The following is a 17,905-nucleotide window of genomic DNA, read 5'->3' as shown; positions in this document are numbered from 1 at the left end:
AGGCACGATCCAATTGACATTTTGAATCATTTTTGGTACACTTCAAAAAATAAATGTTCTGATGAAAAACGATGACTCCGGACCTGTCGAACTTTCCCAAAATGGTCAACATGGATGAAATTTTAACTTTTAATCTTTTGACTCTAAATGCCTGTTGGATGTGAATTTTGACTTGTTCAACTAAAAAAAGTGTGTTTAAAGTCATTTCGGTGCCTGAAATTGGTCAAAATGGAAGCTTTTAAGTAAGCTAAGCTCTGTAAAAATGGCAATTTTGGTCACTGTGAGGGTTTCAAAAACGGTTATTCAACATGAGGCACGATCCAATTGACATTTTGAATCATTTTTGGTACACTCCAAAAAATCAATTTTCTGATGAAAAACGATGACTCCGGACCTGTCGAACTTTCCCAAAATGGTCAATATGGATGAAATTTTAACATTTAATCTTTAGACTCTAAATGACTGTTGGATGTGAATTATGACTTGTTCAACTAAAAAAAGTGTGTTTAAAGTCATTTCGGAGCCTGATATTGGTCAAAATGGAAGCTTTTGAGTAAGCAAAGCTCTGTAAAAATGGCAATTTTGGTCACTGTGAGGGTTTCAAAAACGGTTATTCAACATGAGGCACGATCCAATTGACATTTTGAATCATTTTTGGTACACTCCAAAAAATCAATTTTCTGATGAAAAACGATGACTCCGGACCTGTCGAACTTTCCCAAAATGGTCAATATGGATGAAATTTTAACATTTAATCTTTAGACTCTAAATGACTGTTGGATGTGAATTATGACTTGTTCAACTAAAATAAGTGTGTTTAAAGTCCTTTCGGTGCCTGAAATTGGTCAAAATGGAAGCTTTTGAGTAAGCAAAACTCTGTAAAAATGGCAATTTTGGTCACTGTGAGGGTTTCAATAGTGGTTATTCAACATGAGGCACGATCCAATTGACATTTTGAATCATTTTTGGTACACTCCAAAAAATCAATTTTCTGATGAAAAACGATGACTCCGGACCTGTCGAACTTTCCCAAAATGGTCAATATGGATGAAATTTTAACATTTAATCCTTAGACTCTAAATGACTGTTGGATGTGAATTATGACTTGTTCAACTAAAATAAGTGTGTTTAAAGTCCTTTCGGTGCCTGAAATTGGTCAAAATGGAAGCTTTTGAGTAAGCAAAACTCTGTAAAAATGGCAATTTTGGTCACGGTGAGGGTTTCAAAAGTGGATATTCAACATGAGGCACGATCCAATTGACATTTTGAATCATTTTTGGTACACTCCAAAAAATCAATTTTCTGATGAAAAACGATGACTCCGGACCTGTCGAACTTTCCCAAAATGGTCAACATGGATGAAATTTTAACTTTTAATCTTTTGACTCTAAATGCCTGTTGGATGTGAATTTTGACTTGTTCAACTAAAATAAGTGTGTTTAAAGTCCTTTCGGTGCCTGAAATTGGTCAAAATGGAAGCTTTTGAGTAAGCAAAGCTCTGTAAAAATGACAATTTTGGCCACTGTGAGGGTTTCAAAAGTGGTTATTCAACATGAGGCACGATCAAATTGACATTTCGAATCATTTTTGGTAAACTCCAAAAAATCAATTTTCTGATGAAAAACGATGACTCCGGACCTGTCGAACTTTCCCAAAATGGTCAACATGGATGAAATTTTAACTTTTAATCTTTTGACTCTAAACGACTGTTGGATGTGAATTATGACTTGTTCAACTAAAATAAGTGTGTTTAAAGTCCTTTCGGTGCCTGAAATTGGTCAAAATGGAAGCTTTTGAGTAAGCAATGCTCTGTAAAAATGACAATTTTGGCCACTGTGAGGGTTTCAAAAGTGGTTATTCAACATGAGGCACGATCCAATTGACATTTTGAATCATTTTTGGCACACTCCAAAAAATCAATTTTCTGATGAAAAACGATGACTCCGGACCTGTCAAATTTCCCAAAATGGTCAACATGGATGAAATTTTAACTTTTACTCTTTTGACTCTAAATGACTGTTGGATGTGAATTATGACTTGTTCAACTAAAAAAAAGTGTGTTTAAAGTCATTTTGGAGCCTGATATTGGTCAAAATGGAAGCTTTTGAGTAAGCAAAGCTCTGTAAAAATGACAATTTTGGCCACTGTGAGGGTTTCAAAAGTGGATATTCAACATGAGGCACGATCCAATTGACATTTTGAATCATTTTTGGTACACTCCAAAAAATCAATTTTCTGATAAAAAACGATGACTCCGGACCTGTCGAACTTTCCCAAAATGGTCAATATGGATGAAATTTTAACTTTTAATCTTTTGACTCTAAATGCCTGTTGGATGAGAATTTTGACTTGTTCAACTAAAATTAGTGTGTTTAAAGTCATTTTGGTGCCTGAAATTGGTCAAAATGGAAGCTTTTAAGTAAGCAAAGCTCTGTAAAAATGGCAGTTTTGGTCACTGTGAGGGTTTCAAAAGCGGTTATTCAACATGAGGCACGATCCAATTGACATTTTGAATCATTTTTGGTACACTCCAAAAAATCAATTTTCTGATGAAAAACGATGACTCCGGACCTGTCGAACTTTCCCAAAATGGTCAACATGGATGCAATTTTAACTTTTCATCTTTTGACTCTAAATGCCTGTTGGATGTGAATTTTGACTTGTTCAACTAAAATAAGTGTGTTTAAAGTCCTTTCGGTGCCTGAAATTGGTCAAAATGGAAGCTTTTGAGTAAGCAAAGCTCTGTAAAAATGACAATTTTGGCCACTGTGGGGGTTTCAAAAGTGGTTATTCAACATGAGGCACGATCCAATTGACATTTTGAATCATTTTTGGAACACTCCAAAAAATCAATTTTCTGATGAAAAACGATGACTCCGGACCTGTCGAACTTTCCCAAAATGGTCAACATGGATGAAATTTTAACTTTGAATCTTTTGACTCTAAATGACTGTTGGATGTGAATTATGACTTGTTCAACTAAAATAAGTGTGTTTAAAGTCCTTTCGGTGCCTGAAATTGGTCAAAATGGAAGCTTTTGAGTAAGCAATGCTCTGTAAAAATGACAATTTTGGCCACTGTGAGGGTTTCAAAAGTGGTTATTCAACATGAGGCACGATCCAATTGACATTTTGAATCATTTTTGGTACACTACAAAAAATCAATTTTCTGATGAAAAACGATGACTCCGGACCTGTCGAACTTTCCCAAAATGGTCAACATGATGAAATTTTAACTTTTAATCTTTTGACTCTAAATGCCTGTTGGATGAAAATTTTGACTTGTTTAACTAAAATAAGTGTGTTTAAAGTCATTTCGGTGCCTGAAATTGGTAATAATGGAAGCTTTTAAGTAAGCAAAGCTCTGTAAAAATGGCAATTTTGGTCACTGTGAGGGTTTCAAAAGCGGTTATTCAACATGAGGCACGATCCAATTGACATTTTGAATCATTTTTGGTACACTCCAAAAAATCAATTTTCTGATGAAAAACGATGACTCCGGACCTGTCGAACTTTCCCAAAATGGTCAATATGGATGAAATTTTAACATTTAATCTTTAGACTCTAAATGACTGTTGGATGTGAATTATGACTTGTTCAACTAAAATAAGTGTGTTTAAAGTCCTTTCGGTGCCTGAAATTGGTCAAAATGGAAGCTTTTGAGTAAGCAAAACTCTGTAAAAATGGCAATTTTGGTCACTGTGAGGGTTTCAATAGTGGTTATTCAACATGAGGCACGATCCAATTGACATTTTGAATCATTTTTGGTACACTCCAAAAAATCAATTTTCTGATGAAAAACGATGACTCCGGACCTGTCGAACTTTCCCAAAATGGTCAATGTGGATGAAATTTTAACATTTAATCCTTAGACTCTAAATGACTGTTGGATGTGAATTATGACTTGTTCAACTAAAATAAGTGTGTTTAAAGTCCTTTCGGTGCCTGAAATTGGTCAAAATGGAAGCTTTTGAGTAAGCAAAACTCTGTAAAAATGGCAATTTTGGTCACTGTGAGGGTTTCAAAAGTGGATATTCAACATGAGGCACGATCCAATTGACATTTTGAATCATTTTTGGTACACTCCAAAAAATCAATTTTCTGATGAAAAACGATGACTCCGGACCTGTCGAACTTTCCCAAAATGGTCAACATGGATGAAATTTTAACTTTTAATCTTTTGACTCTAAATGCCTGTTGGATGTGAATTTTGACTTGTTCAACTAAAATAAGTGTGTTTAAAGTCCTTTCGGTGCCTGAAATTGGTCAAAATGGAAGCTTTTGAGTAAGCAAAGCTCTGTAAAAATGACAATTTTGGCCACTGTGAGGGTTTCAAAAGTGGTTATTCAACATGAGGCACGATCAAATTGACATTTTGAATCATTTTTGGTAAACTCCAAAAAATCAATTTTCTGATGAAAAACGATGACTCCGGACCTGTCGAACTTTCCCAAAATGGTCAACATGGATGAAATTTTAACTTTTAATCTTTTGACTCTAAACGACTGTTGGATGTGAATTATGACTTGTTCAACTAAAATAAGTGTGTTTAAAGTCCTTTCGGTGCCTGAAATTGGTCAAAATGGAAGCTTTTGAGTAAGCAATGCTCTGTAAAAATGACAATTTTGGCCACTGTGAGGGTTTCAAAAGTGGTTATTCAACATGAGGCACGATCCAATTGACATTTTGAATCATTTTTGGCACACTCCAAAAAATCAATTTTCTGATGAAAAACGATGACTCCGGACCTGTCAAATTTCCCAAAATGGTCAACATGGATGAAATTTTAACTTTTACTCTTTTGACTCTAAATGACTGTTGGATGTGAATTATGACTTGTTCAACTAAAAAAAAGTGTGTTTAAAGTCATTTTGGAGCCTGATATTGGTCAAAATGGAAGCTTTTGAGTAAGCAAAGCTCTGTAAAAATGACAATTTTGGCCACTGTGAGGGTTTCAAAAGTGGATATTCAACATGAGGCACGATCCAATTGACATTTTGAATCATTTTTGGTACACTACAAAAAATCAATTTTCTGATAAAAAACGATGACTCCGGACCTGTCGAACTTTCCCAAAATGGTCAATATGGATGAAATTTTAACTTTTAATCTTTTGACTCTAAATGCCTGTTGGATGAGAATTTTGACTTGTTCAACTAAAATTAGTGTGTTTAAAGTCATTTTGGTGCCTGAAATTGGTCAAAATGGAAGCTTTTAAGTAAGCAAAGCTCTGTAAAATTGGCAGTTTTGGTCACTGTGAGGGTTTCAAAAGCGGTTATTCAACATGAGGCACGATCCAATTGACATTTTGAATCATTTTTGGTACACTCCAAAAAATCAATTTTCTGATGAAAAACGATGACTCCGGACCTGTCGAACTTTCCCAAAATGGTCAATATGGATGAAATTTTAACTTTTAATCTTTTGACTCTAAATGCCTGTTGGATGAGAATTTTGACTTGTTCAACTAAAATAAGTGTGTTTAAAGTCATTTCGGTGCCTGAAATTGGTCAAAATGGAAGCTTTTAAGTAAGCAAAGCTCTGTAAAAATGGCAGTTTTGGTCACTGTGAGGATTTCAAAAGCGGTTATTCAACATGAGGCACGATCCAATTGACATTTAGAATCATTTTTGGTACACTCCAAAAAATCAATTTTCTGATGAAAAACGATGACTCCGGACCTGTCGAACTTTCCCAAAATGGTCAACATGGATGCAATTTTAACTTTTCATCTTTTGACTCTAAATGCCTGTTGGATGTGAATTTTGACTTGTTCAACTAAAATAAGTGTGTTTAAAGTCCTTTCGGTGCCTGAACTTGGTCAAAATGGAAGCTTTTGAGTAAGCAAAGCTCTGTAAAAATGACAATTTTGGCCACTGTGGGGGTTTCAAAAGTGGTTATTCAACATGAGGCACGATCCAATTGACATTTTGAATCATTTTTGGAACACTCCAAAAAATCAATTTTCTGATGAAAAACGATGACTCCGGACCTGTCGAACTTTCCCAAAATGGTCAACATGGATGAAATTTTAACTTTGAATCTTTTGACTCTAAATGACTGTTGGATGTGAATTATGACTTGTTCAACTAAAATAAGTGTGTTTAAAGTCCTTTCGGTGCCTGAAATTGGTCAAAATGGAAGCTTTTGAGTAAGCAATGCTCTGTAAAAATGACAATTTTGGCCACTGTGAGGGTTTCAAAAGTGGTTATTCAACATGAGGCACGATCCAATTGACATTTTGAATCATTTTTGGTACACTCCAAAAAATCAATTTTCTGATGAAAAACGATGACTCCGGACCTGTCGAACTTTCCCAAAATGGTCAACATGATGAAATTTTAACTTTTAATCTGTTGACTCTAAATGCCCGTTGGATGTGAATTTTGACTTGTTCAACTAAAATAACTGTGTTTAAAGTCCTTTCAGTGCCTGAAATTGGTCAAAATGGATGCTTTTGAGTAAGCAAAACTCTGTAAAAATGGCAATTTTGGTCATTGTGAGGGTTTCAAAAGTGGTTATTCAACATGAGGCACAATCCAGTTGACAGTTTGAATCATTTTTGGTACACTCCAAAAAATCGATTTTCCGATGAAAAACGATGACTCCGGACCTGTCGAACTTTCCCAAAATGGTCAACATGGATGAAATGTTAACTTTTAATCTTTTGACTCTAAATGCCTGTTGGATGTGAATTTTGACTTGTTCAACTAAAATAAGTGTGTTTACAGTCCTCTCGGTGCCTGAAATTGGTCAAAATGGAAGCTTTTGAGTAAGCAAAGCTCTGTAAAAATGACAATTTTGGCCACTGTGAGGGTTTCAAAAGTGGTTATTCAACATGAGGCACGATCCAATTGACATTTTGAATCATTTTTGGCACACTCCAAAAAATCAATTTTCTGATGAAAAACGATGACTCCGGACCTGTCAAATTTCCCAAAATGGTCAACATGGATGAAATTTTAACTTTTACTCTTTTGACTCTAAATGACTGTTGGATGTGAATTATGACTTGTTCAACTAAAAAAAAGTGTGTTTAAAGTCATTTTGGAGCCTGATATTGGTCAAAATGGAAGCTTTTGAGTAAGCAAAGCTCTGTAAAAATGACAATTTTGGCCACTGTGAGGGTTTCAAAAGTGGTTATTCAACATGAGGCACGATCCAATTGACATTTTGAATCATTTTTGGAACACTCCAAAAAAATCAATTTTCTGATGAAAAACGATAACTCCGGACCTGTCGAACTTTCCCAAAATGGTCAACATGGATGAAATTTTAACTTTTAATCTTTTGACTGTAAATGCCTGTTGGATGTGAATTTTGACTTGTTCAACTAAAATAAGTGTGTTTAAAGTCCTTTCGGTGCCTGAAATTGGTCAAAATGGAAGCTTTTGAGTAAGCAAAGCTCTGTAAAAATGACAATTTTGGCCACTGTGAGGGTTTCAAAAGTGGATATTCAACATGAGGCACGATCCAATTGACATTTTGAATAATTTTTGGTACACTACAAAAAATCAATTTTCTGATAAAAAACGATGACTCCGGACCTGTCGAACTTTCCCAAAATGGTCAATATGGATGAAATTTTAACTTTTAATCTTTTGACTCTAAATGCCTGTTGGATGAGAATTTTGACTTGTTCAACTAAAATTAGTGTGTTTAAAGTCATTTCGGTGCCTGAAATTGGTCAAAATGGAAGCTTTTAAGTAAGCAAAGCTCTGTAAAAATGGCAGTTTTGGTCACTGTGAGGGTTTCAAAAGCGGTTATTCAACATGAGGCACGATCCAATTGACATTTTGAATCATTTTTGGTACACTCCAAAAAATCAATTTTCTGATGAAAAACGATGACTCCGGACCTGTCGAACTTTCCCAAAATGGTCAATATGGATGAAATTTTAACTTTTAATCTTTTGACTCTAAATGCCTGTTGGATGAGAATTTTGACTTGTTCAACTAAAATAAGTGTGTTTAAAGTCATTTCGGTGCCTGAAATTGGTCAAAATGGAAGCTTTTAAGTAAGCAAAGCTCTGTAAAAATGGCAGTTTGGTCACTGTGAGGGTTTCAAAAGCGGTTATTCAACATGAGGCACGATCCAATTGACATTTAGAATCATTTTTGGTACACTCCAAAAAATCAATTTTCTGATGAAAAACGATGACTCCGGACCTGTCGAACTTTCCCAAAATGGTCAACATGGATGAAATTTTAACTTTTCATCTTTTGACTCTAAATGCCTGTTGGATGTGAATTTTGACTTGTTCAACTAAAATAAGTGTGTTTAAAGTCCTTTCGGTGCCTGAAATTGGTCAAAATGGAAGCTTTTGAGTAAGGAAAGCTCTGTAAAAATGACAATTTTGGCCACTGTGAGGGTTTCAAAAGTGGTTATTCAACATGAGGCACGATCCAATTGACATTTTGAATCATTTTTGGAACACTCCAAAAAATCAATTTTCTGATGAAAAACGATGACCTGTCGAACTTTCCCAAAATGGTCAACATGGATGAAATTTTAACTTTGAATCTTTTGACTCTAAATGACTGTTGGATGTGAATTATGACTTGTTCAACTAAAATAAGTGTGTTTAAAGTCCTTTCGGTGCCTGAAATTGGTCAAAATGAAGCTTTTGAGTAAGCAATGCTCTGTAAAAATGACAATTTTGGCCACTGTGAGGGTTTCAAAAGTGGTTATTCAACATGAGGCACGATCCAATTGACATTTTGAATCATTTTTGGTACACTCCAAAAAATCAATTTTCTGATGAAAAACGATGACTCCGGACCTGTCGAACTTTCCCAAAATGGTCAACATGATGAAATTTTAACTTTTAATCTGTTGACTCTAAATGCCCGTTGGATGTGAATTTTGACTTGTTCAACTAAAATAAGTGTGTTTAAAGTCCTTTCAGTGCCTGAAATTGGTCAAAATGGAAGCTTTTGAGTAAGCAAAACTCTGTAAAAATGGCAATTTTGGTCATTGTGAGGGTTTCAAAAGTGGTTATTCAACATGAGGCACAATCCAGTTGACAGTTTGAATCATTTTTGGTACACTCCAAAAAATCGATTTTCCGATGAAAAACGATGACTCCGGACCTGTCGAACATTCCCAAAATGGTCAACATGGATGAAATGTTAACTTTTAATCTTTTGACTCTAAATGCCTGTTGGATGTGAATTTTGACTTGTTCAACTAAAATAAGTGTGTTTACAGTCCTCTCGGTGCCTGAAATTGGTTAAAATGGAAGCTTTTGAATAAGCAAAGCTCTGTAAAAATGACAATTTTGGCCACTGTGAGTGTTTCAAAAGTGGTTATTTTACATGAGGCACGATCCAATTGACATTTTGAATCATTTTTGGTACACTTCAAAAAATAAATGTTCTGATGAAAAACGATGACTCCGGACCTGTCGAACTTTCCCAAAATGGTCAACATGGATGAAATTTTAACTTTTAATCTTTTGACTCTAAATGCCTGTTGGATGTGAATTTTGACTTGTTCAACTAAAAAAAGTGTGTTTAAAGTCATTTCGGTGCCTGAAATTGGTCAAAATGGAAGCTTTTAAGTAAGCTAAGCTCTGTAAAAATGGCAATTTTGGTCACTGTGAGGGTTTCAAAAGTGGTTATTCAACATGAGGCACAATCCAATTGACATTTTGAATCATTTTTGGTACACTCCAAAAAATCAATTTTCTGATGAAAAACGATGACTCCGGACCTGTCGAACTTTCCCAAAATGGTCAATATGGATGAAATTTTAACTTTTAATCTTTTGACTCTAAATGCCTGTTGGATGAAAATTTTGACTTGTTTAACTAAAATAAGTGTGTTTAAAGTCATTTCGGTGCCTGAAATTGGTCAAAATGGAAGCTTTTAAGTAAGCAAAGCTCTGTAAAAATGGCAATTTTGGTCACTGTGAGGGTTTCAAAAACGGTTATTCAACATGAGGCACGATCCAATTGACATTTTGAATCATTTTTGGTACACTCCAAAAAATCAATTTTCTGATGAAAAACGATGACTCCGGACCTGTCGAACTTTCCCAAAATGGTCAATATGGATGAAATTTTAACATTTAATCTTTAGACTCTATATGACTGTTGGATGTGAATTAGGACTTGTTCAACTAAAATAAGTGTGTTTAAAGTCCTTTCGGTGCCTGAAATTGGTCAAAATGGAAGCTTTTGAGTAAGCAATGCTCTGTAAAAATGACAATTTTGGCAACTGTAAGGGTTTCAAAAGTGGTTATTCAACATGAGGCACGATCCAATTGACATTTTGAATCATTTTTGTTACACTCCAAAAAATCAATTTTCCGATGAAAAACGATGACTCCGGACCTGTCGAATTTCCCAAAATGGTCAACATGGATGAAATTTTAACTTTTACTCTTTTGACTCTAAATGACTGTTGGATGTGAATTATGACTTGTTCAACTAAAAAAAGTGTGTTTAAAGTCATTTCGGAGCCTGATATTGGTCAAAATGGAAGCTTTTGAGTAAGCAAAGCTCTGTAAAAATGGCAATTTTGGTCACTGTGAGGGTTTCAAAAGTGGTTATTCAACATGAGGCACGATCCAATTGACATTTTGAATCATTTTTGGTACACTCCAAAAAATCAATTTTCCGATGAAAAACGATGACTCCGGACATGTCGAACTTTCCCAAAATGGTCAACATGATGAAATTTTAACTTTTAATCTGTTGACTCTAAATGCCCGTTGGATGTGAATTTTGACTTGTTCAACTAAAATAAGTGTGTTTAAAGTCATTTCGGTGACTTAAATTGCTCAAAATGGAAGCTTTTGAGTAAGCAAAACTCTGTAAAAATGCCAATTTTGGTCACTGTGAGGGTTTCAAAAGTGGTTATTCAACATGAGGGACAATCCAGTTGACATTTTGAATCATTTTTGGTGCACTCGAAAAATCGATTTTCCTATGAAAAACGATGACTCCGGACATGTCGAACTTTCCCAAAATGGTCAACATGGATGAAATTTTAACTTTTAATCTTTTGACTCTAAATGCCTGTTGGATGTGAATTTTGACTTGTTCAACTAAAATAAGTGTGTTTAAAGTCCTTTCGGTGCCTGAAATTGGTCAAAATGGAAGCTTTTGAGTAAGCAAAGCTCTGTAAAAATGACAATTTTGGCCACTGTGAGGGTTTCAAAAGTGGATATTCAACATGAGGCACGATCCAATTGACATTTTGAATCATTTTTGGTACACTACAAAAAATCAATTTTCTGATGAAAAAACTATGACTCCGGACCTGTCGAACTTTCCCAACATGGTCAACATGGATGAAATTTTAACTTTTAATCTTTTGACTCTAAATGCCTATTGGATGTGAATTTTGACTTGTTCAACTAAAATAAGTGTGTTTAAAGTCATTTCGGTGCCTGAAATTGGTCAAAATGGAAGCTTTTGAGTAAGCAAAGCTCTGTAAAAATGACAATTTTGGCCACTGTGAGGGTTTCAAAAGTGGTTATTCAACATGAGGCACGATCCAATTGACATTTTGAATCATTTTTGGAACACACCAAAAAATCAATTTTCTGATGAAAAACGATGACTCCGGACCTGTCGAACTTTCCCAAAATGGTCAACATGGATGAAATTTTAACTTTTAATCTTTTGACTCTAAATGACTGTTGGATGTGAATTATGACTTGTTCAACTAAAATAAGTGTGTTTAAAGTCATTTCGGTGCCTGAAATTGGTCAAAATGGATTCTTTTGAGTAAGCAAAACTCTGTAAAAATGGCAATTTTGGTCACTGTGAGGGTTTCAAAAGTGGATATTCAACATGAGGCACGATCCAATTGACATTTTGAATCATTTTTGGTACACTCCAAAAAAATCAATTTTCTGATGAAAAACGATGACTCCGGACCTGTCGAACTTTCCCAAAATGGTCAACATGGATGAAATTTTAACTTTGAATCTTTTGACTCTAAATGACTGTTGGATGTGAATTATGACTTGTTCAACTAAAATAAGTGTGTTTAAAGTCCTTTCGGTGCCTGAAATTGGTCAAAATGGAAGCTTTTGAGTAAGCAATGCTCTGTAAAAATGACAATTTTGGCCACTGTGAGGGTTTCAAAAGTGGTTATTCAACATGAGGCACGATCCAATTGACATTTTGAATCATTTTTGGTACACTCCAAAAAATCAATTTTCTGATGAAAAACGATGACTCCGGACCTGTCGAACTTTCCCAAAATGGTCAACATGATGAAATTTTAACTTTTAATCTGTTGACTCTAAATGCCCGTTGGATGTGAATTTTGACTTGTTCAACTAAAATAAGTGTGTTTAAAGTCCTTTCAGTGCCTGAAATTGGTCAAAATGGAAGCTTTTGAGTAAGCAAAACTCTGTAAAAATGGCAATGTTGGTCATTGTGAGGGTTTCAAAAGTGGTTATTCAACATGAGGCACAATCCAGTTGACAGTTTGAATCATTTTTGGTACACTCCAAAAAATCAATTTTCCGATGAAAAACGATGACTCCGGACCTGTCGAACTTTCCCAAAATGGTCAACATGGATGAAATGTTAACTTTTAATCTTTTGACTCTGAATGCCTGTTGGATGTGAATTTTGACTTGTTCAACTAAAATAAGTGTGTTTACAGTCCTCTCGGTGCCTGAAATTGGTCAAAATGGAAGCTTTTGAATAAGCAAAGCTCTGTAAAAATGACAATTTTGTCCACTGTGAGGGTTTCAAAAGTGGTTATTCAACATGAGGCACGATCCAATTGACATTTTGAATCATTTTTGGTACACTTCAAAAAATAAATGTTCTGATGAAAAACGATGACTCCGGACCTGTCGAACTTTCCCAAAATGGTCAACATGGATGAAATTTTAACTTTTAATCTTTTGACTCTAAATGCCTGTTGGATGTGAATTTTGACTTGTTCAACTAAAAAAAGTGTGTTTAAAGTCATTTCGGTGCCTGAAATTGGTCAAAATGGAAGCTTTTAAGTAAGCTAAGCTCTGTAAAAATGGCAATTTTGGTCACTGTGAGGGTTTCAAAAGCGGTTATTCAACATGAGGCACGATCCAATTGACATTTTGAATCATTTTTGGTACACTCCAAAAAATCAATTTTCTGATGAAAAACGATGACTCCGGACCTGTCGAACTTTCCCAAAATGGTCAATATGGATGAAATTTTAACATTTAATCTTTAGACTCTAAATGACTGTTGGATGTGAATTATGACTTGTTCAACTAAAATAAGTGTGTTTAAAGTCCTTTCGGTGCCTGAAATTGGTCAAAATGGAAGCTTTTGAGTAATCAAAGCTCTGTAAAAATGACAATGTTGGCCACTGTGAGGGTTTCAAAAGTGGTTATTCAACATGAGGCACGATCCAATTGACATTTTGAATCATTTTTGGTAAACTCCAAAAAATCAATTTTGTGATGAAAAACGATGACTCCGGACCTGTCGAATTTCCCAAAATGGTCAACATGGATGAAATTTTAACTTTTACTCTTTTGACTCTAAATGACTGTTGGATGTGAATTATGACTTGTTCAACTAAAAAAAGTGTGTTTAAAGTCATTTCGGAGCCTGATATTGGTCAAAATGGAAGCTTTTGAGTAAGCAAAGCTCTGACAAAATGGCAATTTTGGTCACTGTGAGGGTTTCAAAAGTGGTTATTCAACATGAGGCACGATCCAATTGACATTTTGAATCATTTTTGGTACACTCCAAAAAATCAATTTTCCGATGAAAAACGATGACTCCGGACATGTCGAACTTTCCCAAAATGGTCAACATGATGAAATTTTAACTTTTAATCTGTTGACTCTAAATGCCCGTTGGATGTGAATTTTGACTTGTTCAACTAAAATAAGTGTGTTTAAAGTCCTTTTGGTGCCTGAAATTTGTCAAAATGGAAGCTTTTGAGTAAGCAAAGCTCTGTAAAAATGGCAATTTTGGTCACTGTGAGGGTTTCAAAAGTGGTTATTCAACATGAGGCACGATCCAATTGACATTTTGAATCATTTTTGGTACACTCTAAAAAATCAATTTTCCGATGAAAAACGATGACTCCGGACATGTCGAACTTTCCCAAAATGGTCAACATGGATGAAATTTTAACTTTTAATCTTTTTACTCTAAATGACTGTTGGGTGTGAATTATGACTTGTTCAACTAAAATAAGTGTGTTTAAAGTCATTTTGGTGACTTAAATTGCTCAAAATGGAAGCTTTTGAGTAAGCAAAACTCTGTAAAAATGCCAATTTTGGTCACTGTGAGGGTTTCAAAAGTGGTTATTCAACATGAGGGACAATCCAGTTGACATTTTGAATCATTTTTGGTGCACTCGAAAAAATCGATTTTCCTATGAAAAACGATGACTCCGGACATGTCGAACTTTCCCAAAATGGTCAACATGGATGAAATTTTAACTTTTAATCTTTTGACTCTAAATGCCTGTTGGATGTGAATTTTGACTTGTTCAACTAAAATAAGTGTGTTTAAAGTCCTTTCGGTGCCTGAAATTGGTCAAAATGGAAGCTTTTGAGTAAGCAAAGCTCTGTAAAAATGACAATTTTGGCCACTGTGAGGGTTTCAAAAGTGGATATTCAACATGAGGCACGATCCAATTGATATTTTGAATCATTTTTGCTACACTACAAAAAATCAATTTTCTGATGAAAAAACTATGACTCCGGACCTGTCGAACTTTCCCAACATGGTCAACATGGATGAAATTTTAACTTTTAATCTTTTGACTCTAAATGCCTATTGGATGAAAAATTTGACTTGTTTAACTAAAATAAGTGTGTTTAAAGTCATTTCGGTGCCTGAAATTGGTCAAAATGGAAGCTTTTGAGTAAGCAATGCTCTGTAAAAATGACAATTTTGCCCACTGTGAGGGTTTCAAAAGTGGTTATTCAACATGAGGGACAATCCAGTTGACATTTTGAATCATTTTTGGTGCACTCGAAAAAATCGATTTTCCTATGAAAAACGATGACTCCGGACCTGTCGAACTTTCCCAAAATGGTCAACATGGATGAAATTTTAACTTTTAATCTTTTGACTCTAAATGCCTGTTGGATGTGAATTTTGACTTGTTCAACTAAAATAAGTGTGTTTAAAGTCCTTTCGGTGCCTGAAATTGGTCAAAATGGAAGCTTTTGAGTAAGCAAAGCTCTGTAAAAATGGCAATTTTGGTCACTGTGAGGGTTTCAAAAGCGGTTATTCAACATGAGGCACGATCCAATTGACATTTTGAATCATTTTTGGTACACTCCAAAAAATCAATTTTCTGATGAAAAACGATGACTCCGGACCTGTCGAACTTTCCCAAAATGGTCAATATGGATGAAATTTTAACATTTAATCTTTAGACTCTAAATGACTGTTGGATGTGAATTATGACTTGTTCAACTAAAATAAGTGTGTTTAAAGTCCTTTCGGTGCCTGAAATTGGTCAAAATGGAAGCTTTTGAGTAAGCAAAACTCTATAAAAATGGCAATTTTGGTCACTGTGAGGGTTTCAAAAGTGGTTATTCAACATGAGGCACGATCCAATTGACATTTTGAATCATTTTTGGTACACTTCAAAAAATAAATGTTCTGATGAAAAACGATGACTCCGGACCTGTCGAACTTTCCCAAAATGGTCAACATGGATGAAATTTTAACTTTTAATCTTTTGACTCTAAATGCCTGTTGGATGTGAATTTTGACTTGTTCAACTAAAAAAAGTGTGTTTAAAGTCATTTCGGTGCCTGAAATTGGTCAAAATGGAAGCTTTTAAGTAAGCTAAGCTCTGTAAAAATGGCAATTTTGGTCACTGTGAGGGTTTTAAAAGTGGTTATTCAACATGAGGCACAATCCAATTGACATTTTGAATCATTTTTGGTACACTCCAAAAAATCTATTTTCTGATGAAAAACGATGACTCCGGACCTGTCGAACTTCCCCAAAATGGTCAATATGGATGAAATTTTAACTTTTAATCTTTTGACTCTAAATGCCTGTTGGATGAAAATGTTGACTTGTTTAACTAAAATAAGTGTGTTTAAAGTCATTTCGGTGCCTGAAATTGGTCAAAATGGAAGCTTTTAAGTAAGCAAAGCTCTGTAAAAATGGCAATTTTGGTCACTGTGAGGGTTTCAAAAGCGGTTATTCAACATGAGGCACGATCCAATTGACATTTTGAATCATTTTTGGTACACTCCAAAAAATCAATTTTCTGATGAAAAACGATGACTCCGGACCTGTCGAACTTTCCCAAAATGGTCAATATGGATGAAATTTTAACATTTAATCTTTAGACTCTAAATGACTGTTGGATGTGAATTATGACTTGTTCAACTAAAATAAGTGTGTTTAAAGTCCTTTCGGTGCCTGAAATTGGTCAAAATGGAAGCTTTTGAGTAATCAAAGCTCTGTAAAAATGACAATGTTGGCCACTGTGAGGGTTTCAAAAGTGGTTATTCAACATGAGGCACGATCCAATTGACATTTTGAATCATTTTTGGTAAACTCCAAAAAATCAATTTTGTGATGAAAAACGATGACTCCGGACCTGTCGAATTTCCCAAAATGGTCAACATGGATGAAATTTTAACTTTTACTCTTTTGACTCTAAATGACTGTTGGATGTGAATTATGACTTGTTCAACTAAAAAAAGTGTGTTTAAAGTCATTTCGGAGCCTGATATTGGTCAAAATGGAAGCTTTTGAGTAAGCAAAGCTCTGTAAAAATGGCAATTTTGGTCACTGTGAGGGTTTCAAAAGTGGTTATTCAACATGAGGCACGATCCAATTGACATTTTGAATCATTTTTGGTACACTCCAAAAAATCAATTTTCCGATGAAAAACGATGACTCCGGACATGTAGAACTTTCCCAAAATGGTCAACATGATGAAATTTTAACTTTTAATCTGTTGACTCTAAATGCCCGTTGGATGTGAATTTTGACTTGTTCAACTAAAATAAGTGTGTTTAAAGTCCTTTTGGTGCCTGAAATTTGTCAAAATGGAAGCTTTTGAGTAAGCAAAGCTCTGTAAAAATGGCAATTTTGGTCACTGTGAGGGTTTCAAAAGTGGTTATTCAACATGAGGCACGATCCAATTGACATTTTGAATCATTTTTGGTACACTCTAAAAAATCAATTTTCCGATGAAAAACAATGACTCCGGACATGTCGAACTTTCCCAAAATGGTCAACATGGATGAAATTTTAACTTTTAATCTTTTTACTCTAAATGACTGTTGGGTGTGAATTATGACTTGTTCAACTAAAATAAGTGTGTTTAAAGTCATTTTGGTGACTTAAATTGCTCAAAATGGAAGCTTTTGAGTAAGCAAAACTCTGTAAAAATGCCAATTTTGGTCACTGTGAGGGTTTCAAAAGTGGTTATTCAACATGAGGGACAATCCAGTTGACATTTTGAATCATTTTTGGTGCACTCGAAAAAATCGATTTTCCTATGAAAAACGATGACTCCGGACATGTCGAACTTTCCCAAAATGGTCAACATGGATGAAATTTTAACTTTTAATCTTTTGACTCTAAATGCCTGTTGGATGTGAATTTTGACTTGTTCAACTAAAATAAGTGTGTTTAAAGTCCTTTCGGTGCCTGAAATTGGTCAAAATGGAAGCTTTTGAGTAAGCAAAGCTCTGTAAAAATGACAATTTTGGCCACTGTGAGGGTTTCAAAAGTGGATATTCAACATGAGGCACGATCCAATTGATATTTTGAATCATTTTTGCTACACTACAAAAAATCAATTTTCTGATGAAAAAACTATGACTCCGGACCTGTCGAACTTTCCCAACATGGTCAACATGGATGAAATTTTAACTTTTAATCTTTTGACTCTAAATGCCTGTTGGATGAAAAATTTGACTTGTTTAACTAAAATAAGTGT

This window comes from Lissotriton helveticus, chromosome 11 (assembly GCF_964261635.1).
Source record: "Lissotriton helveticus chromosome 11, aLisHel1.1, whole genome shotgun sequence".
Taxonomy (NCBI): domain Eukaryota; kingdom Metazoa; phylum Chordata; class Amphibia; order Caudata; family Salamandridae; genus Lissotriton; species Lissotriton helveticus.
Note: the sequence above shows the minus strand (reverse complement) of the source record.